Source organism: Marmota flaviventris, chromosome 13 (assembly GCF_047511675.1).
Source record: "Marmota flaviventris isolate mMarFla1 chromosome 13, mMarFla1.hap1, whole genome shotgun sequence".
Classification (NCBI taxonomy): Eukaryota; Metazoa; Chordata; class Mammalia; order Rodentia; family Sciuridae; genus Marmota; species Marmota flaviventris.
In genome coordinates this window covers 81,591,520-81,607,670 of record NC_092510.1, presented here as the reverse complement: position 1 = coordinate 81,607,670, position 16,151 = coordinate 81,591,520, and the positions used below count along the sequence as shown (strand labels likewise).

The 16,151-nt window shown below is 45.5% G+C and overlaps 1 protein-coding gene across 5 annotated transcripts in view; it reads right to left on the bottom strand.

The window, feature by feature from the left end:
- Positions 1-16,151, bottom strand: part of Palm2akap2 (PALM2 and AKAP2 fusion) — a 465,668-nt gene that overhangs the window by 97,921 nt on the left and 351,596 nt on the right. Inside the window, exon 1 of one of the 5 annotated variants that reach the window (XM_027943047.3) lies at positions 15,267-15,404. The exons of the other annotated variants lie outside the window; for them this stretch is intronic. The gene's annotated coding sequence lies outside the window, so the exon portion shown is untranslated. Of the gene's footprint in view, positions 1-15,266; positions 15,405-16,151 lie in introns of those variants that run through there. 5 annotated transcript variants of the gene reach the window in all.

The window sequence follows — 16,151 nt, the reverse complement described above, 5'->3', positions numbered from 1 at the left end:
CTGGAGACTTTGTCCTTCTTAACCAACCCATCACGAAAGTGTATTGAAGAAAATATAAACTCAAGAGGATTAGCCATCCCATGTAATTCCGCCTGCCAAGTTCTACAGATACTCTAAGTTATGGTCTTATCAAAAAGTCTGGAACATAAGCAAATGAGAATTTAAACCCCATCCGGGAAATTCTAGCTTGTAAATCCTCACTTGCCTACAGGGCACACAAGTGGTTTCAACCTTAACCACCTCATCACTGTCAGGAGATTTGGGCAAAAAGCATCCAAATAAATAGATAAAACAGATATCCCAGTTTCATTTTCACTTCTAACGACAAATATAAAAATAAATGTCAAGGCAGCACATCATCACGCTTCCCACTTCAGAGAGGTTGGACAATCCTCAACTTAGAAGAAATTCTTGATCAGAATGTTAATAGACAAAGCCAGAAAACCATGGGGTGGGGGCGGGGGGTGCAGAAAGGGCCCCAGTGAGGTGTCTGAGGGGCCCCACACTAATCTAAGCAAAGCTCAGAAGTCTGCCAATTCTGGTACAATCCATTCAGCTTCAACACATCATTGAGAAAGAAGTCTACAACTAACACCAGTAAACAAAAATACAGAGCTTAGTCCCCAGGAAAGTTGAGACCTGGGTATTTCTTCTCTCTCACAATATTAGCTTACAGCTTAGCAACAGCAGGGTGGAGGAGGAAATTCCTCCGTTCACACCCACCCACCCCCCAAGTGCCTTTTGAAAGGGGACTGTGTACAACGCATTTTTTTTTAATCTATTGTTGGGGCTGGGGAGACTCAGATGTTTTTTTCTCCTCGCTAATAATGGACTCAACTGCCTTAAAGTCCATGAACTCCACAGTGGGAAATACCAAGCCGACAAACAAGAATAGGTTAAGTAATGCGTCAGCCAGATGATGTGTCTTACACTTCACTTCTAGAATACTTTAAGGCATGCATTAGCAGCAAAATGTCTCCTTCAACAAAGTTATTTAATTTTACTTTATTTATAACTTGAAAAAGTTTTCTTGGGCTGGGGTTACAGCTCAGGGTTAGCATGTGCTTAGCATGCATAAGGCCTTGGGTTCAATCCCCAGCACCCCCTCCCCCCAAAAAAGTAGGATAAAAATGTTTCTTAATTATTAATAAAAAAAGAGTCTTTTATAACTTTAAATAATCTAAATATGAAGTCTTTACTGCAGGAAGAGCCACGAAGTCACTGTCCACCCAAGAGACTGGACCCTAGCCTCTCACTCTCTCTAGCCTGAACAGAGTTTGAGAAAGCAAGCTCCCTTCCGGTCAGGTCAGTCATATGAACTAGATGAACATTAGACTAACAGTTTTTCTTCCTCATTCTGTATCCTCCCAATGATATGAAAGTCAGGCTGTATTTATTTTGATTATCAGTCATATGATAAAAACAAAGAGCTATCTCTTTACTTGATAATGAGTCTCAAAAACTACCCTTACCATAATTTTAAGAATAGGAAACCCGAACACTTGGAAAACTGCAGCAAAAACAGATACTAATGTTTCAGGTCATATTATGAGGATAAGAAGGCTATTAAAAAGAGCCATACAGAATGACATTAAGTAGGCAAAATGTTGCTTCCTCTATATTCTAAGTACTGAGTGCCAACCAGGTGCCAGGCTCTCTGTTAAACTCTTTACCTACATTTTATCACTTATTCCTCCCCAAAACTCTAGGATGTGAGTACTGCATCCCCCTTTTGCAGATGAGGAAACCAAGGCTTACAAAGGGTTCTCACAGTAACATACATAGAAGTGACAAAGCCAGGGTATGAGCTTGTTACCTAACTCTGGAATCCTGAATTTCAATCTATGCTCTGTATAAACCATCTTCTTCCCCAAAACTCCAAGCCAAATCTGCACCTAGATCCTAGCAAAACTGGCGTCTCACATTCTATAATTTCTGCACCATAATTTACTTTTTCTCATTATTTGAACTTTGTGTTTTTTCCTAGAAATAGTGAACTCCTTCAAAACACCGGCAGAGAATTTTTTTGATCCCCTGAGGAGCTCAGGGATGGATACAGCACGCCCCTCAAAACAAGGGCAAGACAAAAGACGGAAGCACGCAACTGACCAACAAGTGGATGAATGGACTTAAAAATGTGGTGTACACACACGCACGCACACACAAAAATGGAATCTTATTCAGCTTTTCTTTCTTTCCTTCTCTCTATTTTTTCCCTCAGTGCTAGAGACAGAACCCATATTGTCCTGTTTTTAGAAGGAAAGTAATTCTGACATAGCTACACCATGGATAAATCTCCAAGACATCATGTGGAGTGAAAGAAGGCAGTCTCTAAAGGACGAGCACTAGTGATCGAACTTACGTTAGGTTTCTAGGGTGGACAAATTCATAGAGACACAGAGTAGATGGGTGGTCACCAGGGGCTGGAGAAGGGGGAAGGGGGAGCTGTTCAATGGGAAGAGTTTCAGTTTTGCAAACCAAGAGCATTCTGTAAGGGGACAGTGGTGGTGACAGTGGCTCCACAATGTGAATGCACTCAATGCCACAGATTTATACCCTTAAAATTAGACGATGAATTTTATATCGTGTGTATTTGGCCACAATTAGAATGAGAAAACAAGCAAACAGAAGGCAAAAACTAGAAGAGGTTGGAGCTGCAGCTCAGTGGTAGAGCACACGCTGGGCATGTGGGAGGCCCTGGGTTCCATCCCCAGCACGAAAACCAAACAAACAAAACACCAGAACAGATGTCTGTCATAGGAATGCCTTTTCCCTACCACGCCTCCCCTCCGTTGATCCTTCAGGTAGGTCACACTGCTGTCACGAATGTCCCAAAGCTGATCCTCCACCAGAAAGTCATTCTGCTGGTGTGACACGGCAGCCCTCTGCAGGGAACAAGCCTTTAGAGGCTGTCACTGCTGGGTTCACTCACAGCAGCGCAATCCGCAGGTCACTCTCCGGACATGCCCTTTCCAACAGCCATGGAAGCAAGAGGAAACATCAAACTCCAAGAAAAGTACGTCTTTGGGACCTCAAGCCCGTCCTGTGTGGGGGCTCCCATATCCAGCTCTCGGAATAGCAGAAGACAAGTCCAGGCATCCACCATGTCCCTTATCGCGGAGTCACTGAGGCAAAACTATATATGGGGAGGGGTTGCTTCCACCCTGGACAGGGCTGAGCCAGAAGAACAGCTTGGGATTGATTCCTTGGATGAGGGGTGTGGTAAAGAAGGAACTGCCCCAGCCCCAGGGTCAGAGCTGCCTTGCAGGAAGCAACCCTTCCCCCATGTCCTTTCCTACACATGACAGCCCCACAGCCTCCACTGAGGACACACCACCCACCACCCAGCCTTGTCCCACTGAATGCTCTTCAAGTGAATGGACCACTTGGACCCTCAGACACCCTCAGCCAATCACCACAGGGCATTCAAGGGCCACTGTGTTCCAGAGCTAGTTGGGCTCAGAGGTCAGGCAAGACAGGCCCTTCACCACTGGAGGATTGAGCTGACTTTTCTCCTTTGGCTTTCAAAAATTATTGTCCTGAGCTGTTGTTGTTTTTATCATAAACATTATCTTCCTTCATATTATTTCCACCTTCTTCCTCCTTAGATAGGCAGCTCAGCTGCTGACTGCTCACTTCTGGGCTCTGATATCCAGGAATCCAGGTTCTTCCCGGCTTTCATGAAAAATCTAAGCCACCAATGAGATTATGCAGGGTGTTCTAGAAAGGGTCCTTTCTCCCTCCCCTGAGGGTGTTTGTCTCTGTTCCCTGAAGGCTCCTAAGAGAACTGGCAAGACTTCAAAGAGGAGGCCGAGGCTCCAGGTCCCCAGACCTCCCAAGGAGTCCAATGTCTTGACCCACATCTGCAAGGGCTAGCAGAGAGCCTCAAACTTGACCATGTGGACAGAAGGAGGCCAAGGCAATGTAGACATGTGTTATGGAACGAACCCAGTACCTCGGCTCGCCCCCAAGTCTTATGTTGTAGTTGTTTTTTTAATTTTTCAATATGTTCTTAGTTATACATGACAGTAGAATGTATTTTGACATACCGCATATACATGGAATATAACTTCCCAGTCTTGTGGTTGTACATGATGTGGAGTTACACAGGTGTGTATTCATACATGAACACAGGAAAGTTATGTCCGATTCATTCTACTGTCTTTTTAAAACTTTTTTTTAATTTATTCTTTTTAGTTATACATGACAGTAGCCCAAGTCTTATTATGCTGAAGTCCTAACGTGAAGACGTCAATTGTGAGGCCACTGAGATCTTTGGGGTGGGCCTGGTAATTGACTGGTGTTGTTCCAACAAGAGGACTTCTGGACACAGCCTTACACAGAGGAAAGACAAAGAGAAAGACCTGAGACAGATCCTTTCTTCACAGCCCTGAAAAGGAACCAGCCCTGCCAATACCTTGATCTTGGTATTCTAGCCTCTGTGAACCACCCAGGCTGTGACACTTTGCTCTGACAACCCTAGCCAGCTAACACATCAAGGACTGGACAGCAAACCGGTGATGGATGCCCCCTCTCTCAACGGCACACCTTCCAAAACCTCAGGTCCTGAATATACTTGCAAAGTTGTTGTGTTCTTAAAGTTACTCAGGTTAAATTTTCTGTTAGTTGGACAGCTTCAAGGCTTGGAGACAAAAATTAAACTTTTTAAATTTTTTTTTTTTTTTTTTTTTGGTACTGGGTATTAACTCCGAGATGCTTTGCCACTGAGCTATTCTTGCAGCTCTTTTTATTTTTTATTTTGAGACAGGTTAATTTGCTTAGGGTCTCACTAAGTTGCTAAGGCTAGCCTTCAACTTGCAATCCTCCTGCCTCAAACTCCCAAGAGACAAAATTAATTTAGATAAATTATTAAATGCCGTGTGATTTGGTTCTGAGCGTAGTTTTTGTTTATGGACAGAGATTCACACCTCCAGCCACAGTAAAAGGAAAGGGTGGGCTGGGATATAGCTCAGTTGGTATAGTGCTTGCCTTGCATGCACAAAGGCCCTGGGTTCAATCCCCAGCACAGAGAAAAAAAGAAGGAAGGAAGGAAGGAAGGAAGGGCAAGCTTTGCCTATATTAAGTAGCAAGAGGGCAGAATGAAGAGGGTAATTATGTAGACAATATATTAAAAAGCCAGACTAAGGGATTCAAATCCTGGCTTTCCAAACTAGCTATGTCCCCTGGTCCTAAATTTCTGTCCTCAATGTCTTCCATCTGTAACAATAAAAATTATAAGGGTTTCTCCCTCTGAGGTTGTCACAGGGGTTAAAGGTGACCATCCTTACATGGCACATACAACAGGGCCTGACTTTCAATAAATATTCATGATCATCAGGAAGCAACCTAAACTCACCTTGAACCAAAGAGTATCTACTCTATGGAAGATTGAACTCACTGAAAAAATAGACAAATTTGTAACTCTTGTCCAAGTTACACCTATTGAAAGAAGTTTAATCACAATCTGTGGATAAAAATGAACTGCTATTAAAGCCAAGGCTTCACTAAATTGTACCCCCATTGCATTATTTTTCCTCTCTTCCTACAGACTCTGCTTGGTTTGGATGCACTGTCCCTTCAGCTTCAGGAACTGGTATTTGCAAGAGTCATTGTATAATGATTTTTCCAGGCAGATTTTGAGAAGTGACATTTGGGACAAAGAGGGTTTAATGGACCTTGCAGAAGTGGCAGAGAGCTTGCCTAGCACCTGCCAGGCCCTGGGTTGGATCCCCAGTTCTAAACAAAATAAATACATAAAGTCAAATTAAGAAACTAAGCCCCAGGGGCAACTGATATTCAGGCAGTTAGAATGAATAACTTAACCATACTGGAGGCAAAAACTCCTGGTTCAGTCTGTCTTCCTTCCTCTTAACAGCTGTCTCTGCACCTATTCTCAGCCAGCACAGAACCAGAGTAAGGGCGAAATATAAGCCTGGACTTGACCTATTCATCTCACCTTTCCCAGTGGCAATGTCTTCATCTTTAAAGTTTTGGGTTAAACCTACCCAAATACAGAGTGGTTGTGAGGCTAACATAAGATGTACCTGGCCCACAGCAAGCATTCAAGCATGGATTACAATAACAAATAGCATAGCAGGCCATCTCTCAGGTACCCTGACCTTCAGTTTTCTTTCAGTCATTTATATACCTTTAAGACTGACATTTTAGCTGGGTATGGGTACACATGCCTGTAATCTCAGCTACTCAGGAGGTTGAGGAAGGAGGATCCAAAAATTCAAGGTCAGCCTGGCCAATTTACTTACTGACAGCCTGTCTCAAAAGTAAAGCTGGGTGCAGTGGCACACACCTGTGATCTCAGCAGCTTGGGAGGCTAAAACAGGAGGATTGTGAGTTCAAAGCCAGCCTCAGAAACAGCAAGGTACTCAGCAAATCAGTGAGACCCTGTCTCAAAATACAAAACAGGGCTGTGGGTGTGGCTTTAGCGCTTGAGTGTCCTTGAGTTCAATCCCCAGTACCAAGTAATGAACATGCTGTGTGAGGTGGCGCGTAACTGAAATCCTAGTGACATGGGAGGCTGAGGCAAGAGGATTGAAAGTTTGAGGCCAGCCTGGGCAACTTAGTGAGACCCTGTCTCAAGATACAAAATAAAAATGACTGGGGATGTGGCTCAGTGGTAGAGCACCTCCGAGTCCAAACCCCATTACCATAAGATAAAAGAAAATAAACATGATCGTCATAATAGCAACAATCAAAGAAAGCAGAAGCACACAAGAAGAACAAGAAACAACTCTTGTGTTAGAATTCTGGACCTTGAAGAAAAGCAAGTTTAATCAGAGTAAAACAAGAAAGTAGGTGGAGATATTTGTGGCAATTCTCAAGAGGGCTTTTAGAACTGGGGGTTAACAACTGAGATTCTTTATTGGATGTAATTTCATTTTGAAACTTTTTTTTTTTCTTTTGCATTCAATACACAATAAGCAGCCTGGTTTCACTTTCTGGATTTTCAGCTCACCAAAGGAAGAAGAGGAGGCTAAAGGGCAGGGGAGATGAAGAGAAAAATAGTTCCAGATGTTCTGGACCAGGCTTTAAAGCAAAAGAGAAGAAGAGGGAAGGCAGGCGAGGTGTCCGCGGGCAGAGGTGCCTCCAGGGTGGTGGAATCAAAGGATCTGAGTAAGAATAGAGAAGCAGGGACCATGGGGGGCAAAAAGGAAGGTGGCAGGGTGTATGCCACCTCCCTTGCCCAGCCTGGAACTTTCTTTCCTTCCTCCCCGGCCTCCAGGTGGCGCACTGACAGGCACAACCTGCCTGGGAGCTGAAGGTAGGGCTGGGCAAGTTGGTATCTGGCACTCAAAAAATTGTTATTCCTTTTTCCTTCCCCATAGCTTCTCCCCCAATGAGAAAACTCAGTCCATTTCAATTGATAACTTCTCTTTTTCCTTCCCCTATCTCAACACCCCTGTGCGGTTCCCACCAGAACATCGGTTATCCTTTGGACGCTGTGGATTGCTTTGGTAATGAAGCATAAGATGAAAAGAATATTTTAAAACACAGTACACACTGTGAATGCATGCAAAAGCAAGGCCTCCTGCTCTCCAGGGCCATCTCTGAGCTGCACTTGACCCTGATCCAAACTTTTCTCTAAAGGAAAAATGATCCCAAATGGGAATTATCACAGTGCTTTGGATGTGATCTAAGTTGCCAGTAGGGTTTGTTCATTTTCTTCCTCAAATGAATTCTGCTCACCTGTAATTGTATCAGAGGGGAATTCTTGCTATCCTTTGCAAGGGTAAAAATGTTCTGATGCAAAACAATAATTTGCCAAGCTAAATATAGCTTTGGAATCACACAACACATGGCACAAAGACCCTTGATTTTAATTCACATGCAAAAAAAAAAAAAACTTTTGAATTCAGGGTTGTTAAATACTAGACTTTTTTAGAATATGAACTAAAATGTATTCCTTTGGGGAAAATCACTCCTCCAAACCCTCACATAAAAATAGCTAAACAATGGTGTATTGTATTTGTCTGTTTGTACACTATACCAAAAAAAAAAAAAAAAGAGTGAGGCACTGCTCCATATAAGGTAGGTTTCGGCGTTCTTCCACCAAAGACATGATGTCACGATAACGTGGGCTGACACCATCAGAGGCACTGGGACAGGGGCTGAAAGCTGGCAGCTACCTGCTGCCAGGAAAGTGTGGTTTGGCCTTCCTTGTACTTCACCCAGGTGCCGGGCTCAGGCGGACACTGGCAGAGCTTTGAATTGGAGACGGAGTTGGCAGCTAGCTGCAGGGTGGAGGAAGGGCAGGTAGTGTCCCCCTGTCCCTTGCCTTGGGGTTAGCAAGTTCCACTGGGGTCTCTGCTACTGGAAGCACTGCACTAGCTCAGTCCTAGTCCCTCAGGAACGGGCCATGGGCATGGATGGCCTCCTGAAGATTCCTCACCTTCACCCTCTCCCTGGAATTTGGTGTGGTATGGGTGGCAGCCACATGCACACGGCAGGACTCTCTGGTTATGTGAAGTCCCTCTTTTTCTAACCTACAAAAGACTAAAACCTGGAAATCCTGGCAAATTTCTAAAGCCCACACCCAACCAACTCCAGGTACTGTCTTAAGGTCCCTACTGTAGTCTGAATGATGGAATTAAGAGGTGAGGAACCTGGGAGGTGATTAGGTTTTATAAGTAGAGACCTAGAAACTGCGGTTAATGCCCTCATTTAAAAAAGAAAAAGAAAAAAAGGTTGCAGAGATTCTTTACCCCTTCTACTATTGAGGACACAATGAGGTGTCACCTGTGAATCAGAAAGTGGGCCCTCACCCTAAACAAACCTGCCAGTGCCTAGTGCTTACATTTTCCAAGGCTTGGGAACTGTGAGACATAACTTTCTGTGGTTTTTAAGCTATCCAGTCTATGGTATTTTGTCATAGCAGCCCGATGCATTAAGCCAGTTCCTTGCTAAAGTATGTGCAAAGCAATAATTTGTCTTTACATAGTTTAGAGGAAGGCTGATATTTCTGGACCTGCATTACCTATCTTCATACATTCGTTCAATTTCTCACCAATTGCAGGTAGCAGATGATGAATTTAGGGTTTTCACAAGGCAGAAAGCTCAGCAGTATCCAGAGACCTGTTGTGGATTGCCTCTGAGTTCCAGATATGAAATCCCTCGAGACCTAAGGCTGGCAATTCCGGATTTATTAGCTTACTTAAGAATTCCCCTGGGGACCTTTGTCTAGGGTGCATTTCCTTACCAGGATAGCACACGTGGGCTGGTGGGGAAGTACTCAGGATCCACTATAGGCTTGTGCCTTGAGGCAGGAAGTTGTCAAGCTCCGTTTGGCATCACCACGACAGGTGGTTTAAAGCCAGAATCCAGGCTCCTCAAAGGTGTGATCCTGACATTTGTGTCAGGGCTCAGGATTCCCTGGGTGACGCTGGGACTGACAGAACCACACATCCAAGTAAACAGCGGAGATTCCCAGGAAACCAAATGTCTGGCGCAGGGTGTAGACAATGGAGTGCTAGACCTGAGCTGGACAGTCCCTTTCCACAGAAGTTTTGAGGGGGAATTTCCCCCCACCTGACACTAACTGAAAAGAAAACTCTGCACAGAGGCACCACGAACTAGGCTGTGCGCTATGGTTTTCTACTTTTTCAATCACACTGCTGCAGATCCCTGGCTACTTTTTCAATTGGACAAAAATCGTTAAATGTACAGACTTCTCCTAGCCCAGGACCACAGCACTGACGGGATCCTTCCATTTGGTGAAGAGGTTTGGGCCAAGAGTGGAGGATAGTTTTTCTGTGTTATTTTCTAAAGAATGACTTCTAATGCTGAAGAATGAACTCAGTGTTTCTGCTATGTCCAGCCACCTCAGCATGGTGCTACAAAAATCATCCATCCTCGGGATGGGGAGATAGCTCAGTTGGTAGGGTGCTTGCCTTGCATATATACAAGGCCCTCGGTTCTAATCCCCAGCACTACCAAAAAAAAAAAAAAATCATCCATCCCAGGAACAAATTCTAGGCAAATCTGTCAGAAATCAAATGATAAGACAAAGTGGACTGGATTGACTAGGTTTCTCAGATTCTTCCGAAAACCTTTTATAACCTTTTATACTTCAGCCTTCAGCCCAGCACAGTGGTACACACCTGTAATTCCAGCTACGTCGAAGGCTAAGGCAAGAGGATCACAAGTTCAAGGCCAGCCTCAAGTAATTTAGTGAGATCCTATCTCAAAATAAAATAAAAAGGGCTGGAGATATAGCTCAACGGCAGAGCACCCCTGGGTTCAATCCCCAGTTTTAAAAAAAACAAACATTTTAACCTTCATTGCAAGTTATTACTTTATATTTTAATCCACATTCCTGATTTAGAAAACAGTCAACTTGCAAATCCCTGGCTACTAAAACTTGCAGAAAATCCCCACTAGTATGGGAAGAAGAGTACAATGGCATCCATCACACCATGGGTCACTGATGAACTTAAAGCACAGGTTTACAGTCCTAAAAACTGGGGTCCATTTACCTAATAAGGAATGATATCGAACACTGAAAGTTCATATAGGGGGCAAGAAAAGTGGAAGAAATTACCATAACTGCTTTAAATGCAACTGCTTTAAGAATAAGGGGAAGAAGGGGAAGAACAGAGAACATGGTGGTACACGCCTATAATCCCAACAACTCAGGAGGTAGGAGGATCCCAAGTTCAAGGCCAGGCTCAGCAATTTAGCGGGATCCCTGGGTGTTCAATCCCCAGCACCAAAAATAAAAAAACAAAAAGAGGAAGGGGAAGGGAGGATGTCACCAGATACACTGGGGTCAATAGGAGAGGACTGGGGTGGGGGGTGCAGGCCTGGAGAACCTCCATAGTCAAGGCTGCTGGATCAGTCTGAGGGATGAAAAATGACTTGCTCCTCAACTGCTGGCATTTAAAATGTTAACTTTAAAAACAGCTTGCTTATCATTTGTACCACTCATAAAGATCAAAGAAGAGGTTGGTTAATTTAAAAGCACAAACACATACAACAGTCTTTGGTCTACATCTCATTTAACACACGTGTTGGAAAAGAGATGTTTTTGGTATCCCCATCTTTATAGATGAGTAAACTAAGATTCCTTTTTTTTTTTTAATTTTATTTTTTTTGGTTTGGTTTTTATACTAGGGACTGAACCCAGGGACGCTTAACCACTGAGCCACAACTGCAGTCCTTTTTATGTTTTATTTTGAGACAGGGTCTCGCTAAATAGCTTAGGGCCTTATTTAGTTGCTGAGGCTGGCTTTGAACTTGCGATCCTCCTGCCTCCACCTCCTGAGTCACGAGGATTACAGGCATGTCACACTGTTCCCAACTAAGATTCCAATTTTGTGACATGCTCAAGATCTTAGGGAGAACTTGGCCAGCAGTTAAGAAGCTTGGGCAACACCACAGCCATAAATAACTACAGTATCTATATATTTGGCTCTGTTTACCTGATCTGCTCCAATCAAGCAACAAAATCATCCACAACACCCCTGCCCACACCTAAGATAAAAGTGACATTCCCCACTGTGTTCTACAGCTCCACCCCCTTCCTTGACGTTCATGACTCCCTCTGGTCAGCACAGAAGACAAAACAGACAACAAAACTCAACCCCTCAAATCCACTTAAGGGAAGCTCCATCCATTTTCTCATCACCATCGGGGTCTTCTGCCTGGACAAGGATGCCAGCAGCATGTGCCTACAGAGTGGCATCTCCCACATGGCCTTCAGTACTATGAGACTGCTGAGTTTATTTGATGGAAACAAACTCCAGTTACATTCTACTGTCGTACCCCCTTAGGTCTGGTGGCAAAATCCTGAACTGCCTATGGGAAGACCACAGAATTTAGCCACAGTAAACTCCTGAAGGCAGGAAGGTCGTGTGGCCATTCACTACACCTCAGAGCAGGTATTCTTCGAGCCCTCCATCTCTTAACTACTTCTAGTCAATCACGTACTATGGAAAATCAGACAAACTATCTCTCTTTGAGACAGTTCTTCCTTTTAGGACAGGGATGATTTAAACTTTCCTATAATGTATTCCTAAAAAATGTGTTTGGAGGGTAAATGTCCAAAATCTGAATAGTAACCGCATATGTTCATAGAGAGGATCATCTTATACAGAAGGGATATATTAAAAAGAGGGGTTACCTTATCTCCCATCACAGTGTATGGAGCTGTGCCTCCCTCTGCCATAAGCCACCCAAAGGATTGCTGGGTGAGGCTGGTGCCACTGAAGGGACCTCAAGCTTAAGTTGTTTTTTTCACCTTTTCTTTTTAAAGTTTCACAGGAAATCTACCTCTGGGTATGAATTTGCACATAAAGAAAATGATACCATCTCTATCAAGACTTGCTAAAATTGTTAAGCCTCCTAAGTATGCTGACCAATTGCTTTAAATTCCCAGTCGCTAGCACAGGGTCCCTGATCAATTATCTAAAAAAGTGGAGACTCCTTTTTTTTTTTTTTTTTTTTTAAGATCAAAGAGTGGCCATTCCAGAAGTTAACTGGAGACAGAGTATCAATTCTGCCAGGTGCTGGGGCTTCTGCCTATAATCCCAGCTGCTTGGGAGGCTGAGGCAGAAGAATCAAAAGTTAAAGGACAACATGGTCAACTTCATGAGACCCTATCTGGAGATGTACCTCAGTGGTAGAGAGCTCCTGAGTTCAATCCCCATTACCACCCCCCAACACACACAAATAGAAAAACAAAAACAAAAAACTGCACATCAAGTCTACCAGTGTTGAGAAGATGCTCACTATTAAAAATCCCTCAACACACCTCCACCAAAATTCAATTTCACCTTTATTAGAAACATTCCTCATTACCCTAATAAGCAGAGAACAGTAATAACAACTGTGATAGAAATCTGGGACATGGGGATTTTAAGAACCCACCAATCTGTAAGAACAACATCTAGACAATAATTAAAATAATAACTACCAAGTCCAAAGTGTTAGCATTTTTTTAAAAATGACATTTAATGGTTAGTCCCATAATAAACATGGAAAGTTTTAGAAATAAAATGACCAGGGGTTCATGTTTCCCCTCCCTTGACAATGAAGACAACCTGCTTCACCTTATTTACCAGAGATCCTGAGGCTACTGAGTCGGAACAAGCCACTTATGAAAGTGAAATAAATTCTGACCACACTACTTGGAACTCTGCAGGCAGGAAGCTGTGCCAACTGTCATGCCAGAACTATGAGATAATGGGGATTTCAAAATGTTTGTCCCATCTTGATGCCCAACCATCCCTCTCATGATAGCATCTCAGCATCCCAGAAAGAAACTGGAATGAACCTCACCGCACTGTCTGTTAGTTGAGGAATCAGGACACCTAGGCTGTATTGGTTTTATTTTTTTTCCTGGCTCAGGATTAATTTTGTTGGTCGGTCCAAAGTAATTTCAGGGCCCACATGACTCTTAGTGCCCTCACCCAAAGTAGAAGATGCTCTTAAAGAGCCAAGGGTCAAACTGGGGAGGAAACAGCTAGCAGCAGAGTGCTATTCAGCACATACAAGTCTAGATGTCTAAAAAAATAAAATAAATAGAGTAAAACTTCCCAGATACAGATCATTTTTGGACATGTTACTATAAAATTTTATTGATCAATGTTGAGATCAATAAAATTTTATAGTAACATGTCCAAAAATGATCTGTATCTGGGAGAAAGAGGGAATGTCTAATTAAGTTGGGAACACTTCCAGGAAGGAAAGTGTGATGCTTAAGTGAACTCTAATCAGAACAAAGACAAGGAAACAGATCCCCTGGAATCACAATGGCAGGTGGGCTTGTTCTTCTTCGGCCAGGCTGACTGTGAACAAGTGCTGGGACAGGGAGGCTCTTCCTGGGAGAAGTAAACTTCCACATACATTCAAAGATGTAAGAACGTTACAGGAGCGAGCGGAGGAAAAGTCCCTTCAGAGTCTTGCCCAGTTGTGGAACTGCACTTAATGCTACACGGAAGGGTACAAGTCTATCGGAGCCAAACCGCTACTGCCCCACACGGGAAACTGGCTGTACCGGGTCTGGAGAGACAATGCACTGCTCCTCTAAACGAGCCACCCCTTTTCAGACGCCCCCTTTTTGTGGGTTGGGAGGGATCCCCAGGGAGGGCGGGCGTCTGGCATCAGTGTCGTTAGCTGCTAAGGTGCACGCAGCTCAGCCTCCAGCCTCATCCGGCCACCTGCGCCACCGCTCAGCGGCGCTGACTCCCGGCTCCCACAGGCTTCGTTGGAGTCCCCTCTGGTCCTCGGTTTCTCTAGAATTTATCGGGACCGCCAGAGTTTCTCCTCGCTCATCCCTGCGGGCGCGTCGCCTCCACAGACCTTACAGGCACAACTTGCCCAGGGCTCTCCCTGCCCCTCCACGATCGCCTCCTTCCATTCCTCAAAGTGTCCCCACGAAGGACCAAACAGATGTGTGTGCTGGCTTCATCCCGGGTAAAACATCAGATTCTAACTGCTTAGGGTCCAGCCTCAGGTCCGACCTCCGGGTTCAGCTAGGACCAGGAGCACCCTCTCGCTTGCCGGCAGAAGGGCCGCTCCCTCCCCCTGCAGCGAATCCGGAGTTCAGTACGAAAAGGCTCCAGCTGGCTGGGGACCAGGCCAGCTCAGGCCTCAGTCTCCCCACAAAGCTCACGCCTTTCCGAAAATGCCCACCGAACCCCCAAACCATAAGGCAGGGCCAGCACCTTCCTCGCGGGCTGGAACCAGAGGTTCCATCTGCAACCTGCCGGGTCTGGAGAGACAACCACAGCCACATTTTATTTCACTGCTTTTCCTGTTCATCTCGTTTGTGGGGAAAGGGTGTGTGTGTGTTTGGGGGGGGGGGTCCTCTATTTGTTTTATTATTTGTTTGTTTGTTTGTTTGTTTATTAGTACTAAGGATTGAACCCAGAGGCGCTTTACCACTGAGCTACATGCCCAGTCCTTTTTATTTTTTATTGTGAGACAGTCCCGCTGAGCTGCTGCGATCCTCCTGCCTCTGCCTCCGGAGTCGCTAGGGTTACAGGCGTGTGCCACCGCGCCCGGCCTACGTTTATTTTTAAGTATTTTTAAGGCAGCCAAAAGCCTGCCCTCCCCAAACTTAGGAACTCAAAAGCACATGGTCAAAATCCTTCCAGACTGACCTGTTTGCCGCACACGATCCGCTACGCAAGGATCATTTTAAAGCCCGCGGTGCTTCCAAAGACTCCCAGATCTTTAACCTTTCGCCAGTTAACTCTTTCTCCATGCCCAAGGAACTGAAACTGCTGCGCCCCAGTTTGAACACTCACCTCTGGGCGCCGGCTCCCGCGGGCGCAGTCCTCCAGTTCGGCTCCAGAGCCGCGCGGCGGCTGCCTCCTACTTGGGGCGTTCCCGAGAATCCGAGGAAAGGCGCGCGGCAGCCGGAGGCTGGGGCCAGCGCATCTGCCGCGAGGCGCAGCGGCCGGGCGCTCAGGAAACCACCGAGCCCCGCCCGCCCTCACTGGCCCCGCCCCTTCCCCGCCCCTTCCCGGCGCTCAGCGAAGGCGGTCTGCAATTCTCCACCCATATCTCCTACACTGCCACCCACCTTTGCTCTGCGGCTTGGACCGTCTATGCACAAACACCGAGAAATGAATGAGCGGAGATTGGAGGGATGGATGGGGTGCGGGAAGCGGGGTATTTCCTAACTGAGGAGAGCTCTGTGTCTGAGCAGGTGGACTTGTGTTAACGCACCGGTGGGAGCGTCGGTCACAAGCCAGTGGGTGTGTGCTGTATGCACACGTGTGATCGAGTGCATGTGAGAGTGTGTGTTGCCTATGCGCGTTCCTACCCGAGCGGGCAGAGAGCCCCTCGTCCCTTACTCAACACAGGAGTGGCCCTGGTGTAAGCGGGATCTCCGGAACTGGTTTGGGAGTGCGTCTTGGTGACGGTCATGTTGTCCCGGTGTATTTAGGGGTTCCGTTTGTTGCCGTCCTGAGGCTGAGATGTGGACAGATGCTCAAAGATCACTGGCTTGCCAGATCTTCCTGCTGCCCTCCGAGTGCCGCAGCCGGTAGCTTTACGGTGTCAAAGCGCGCGTGTTAACAATGCCAGCGGCGGGGAAGGAGGCAGCTGATACTCAGCGTGGGGCTCGATTAGGCAGGTGGCCAGCCATCCCTCCCTCTGGAGGCGTCTGAAATTTCAGTCTGTCATCC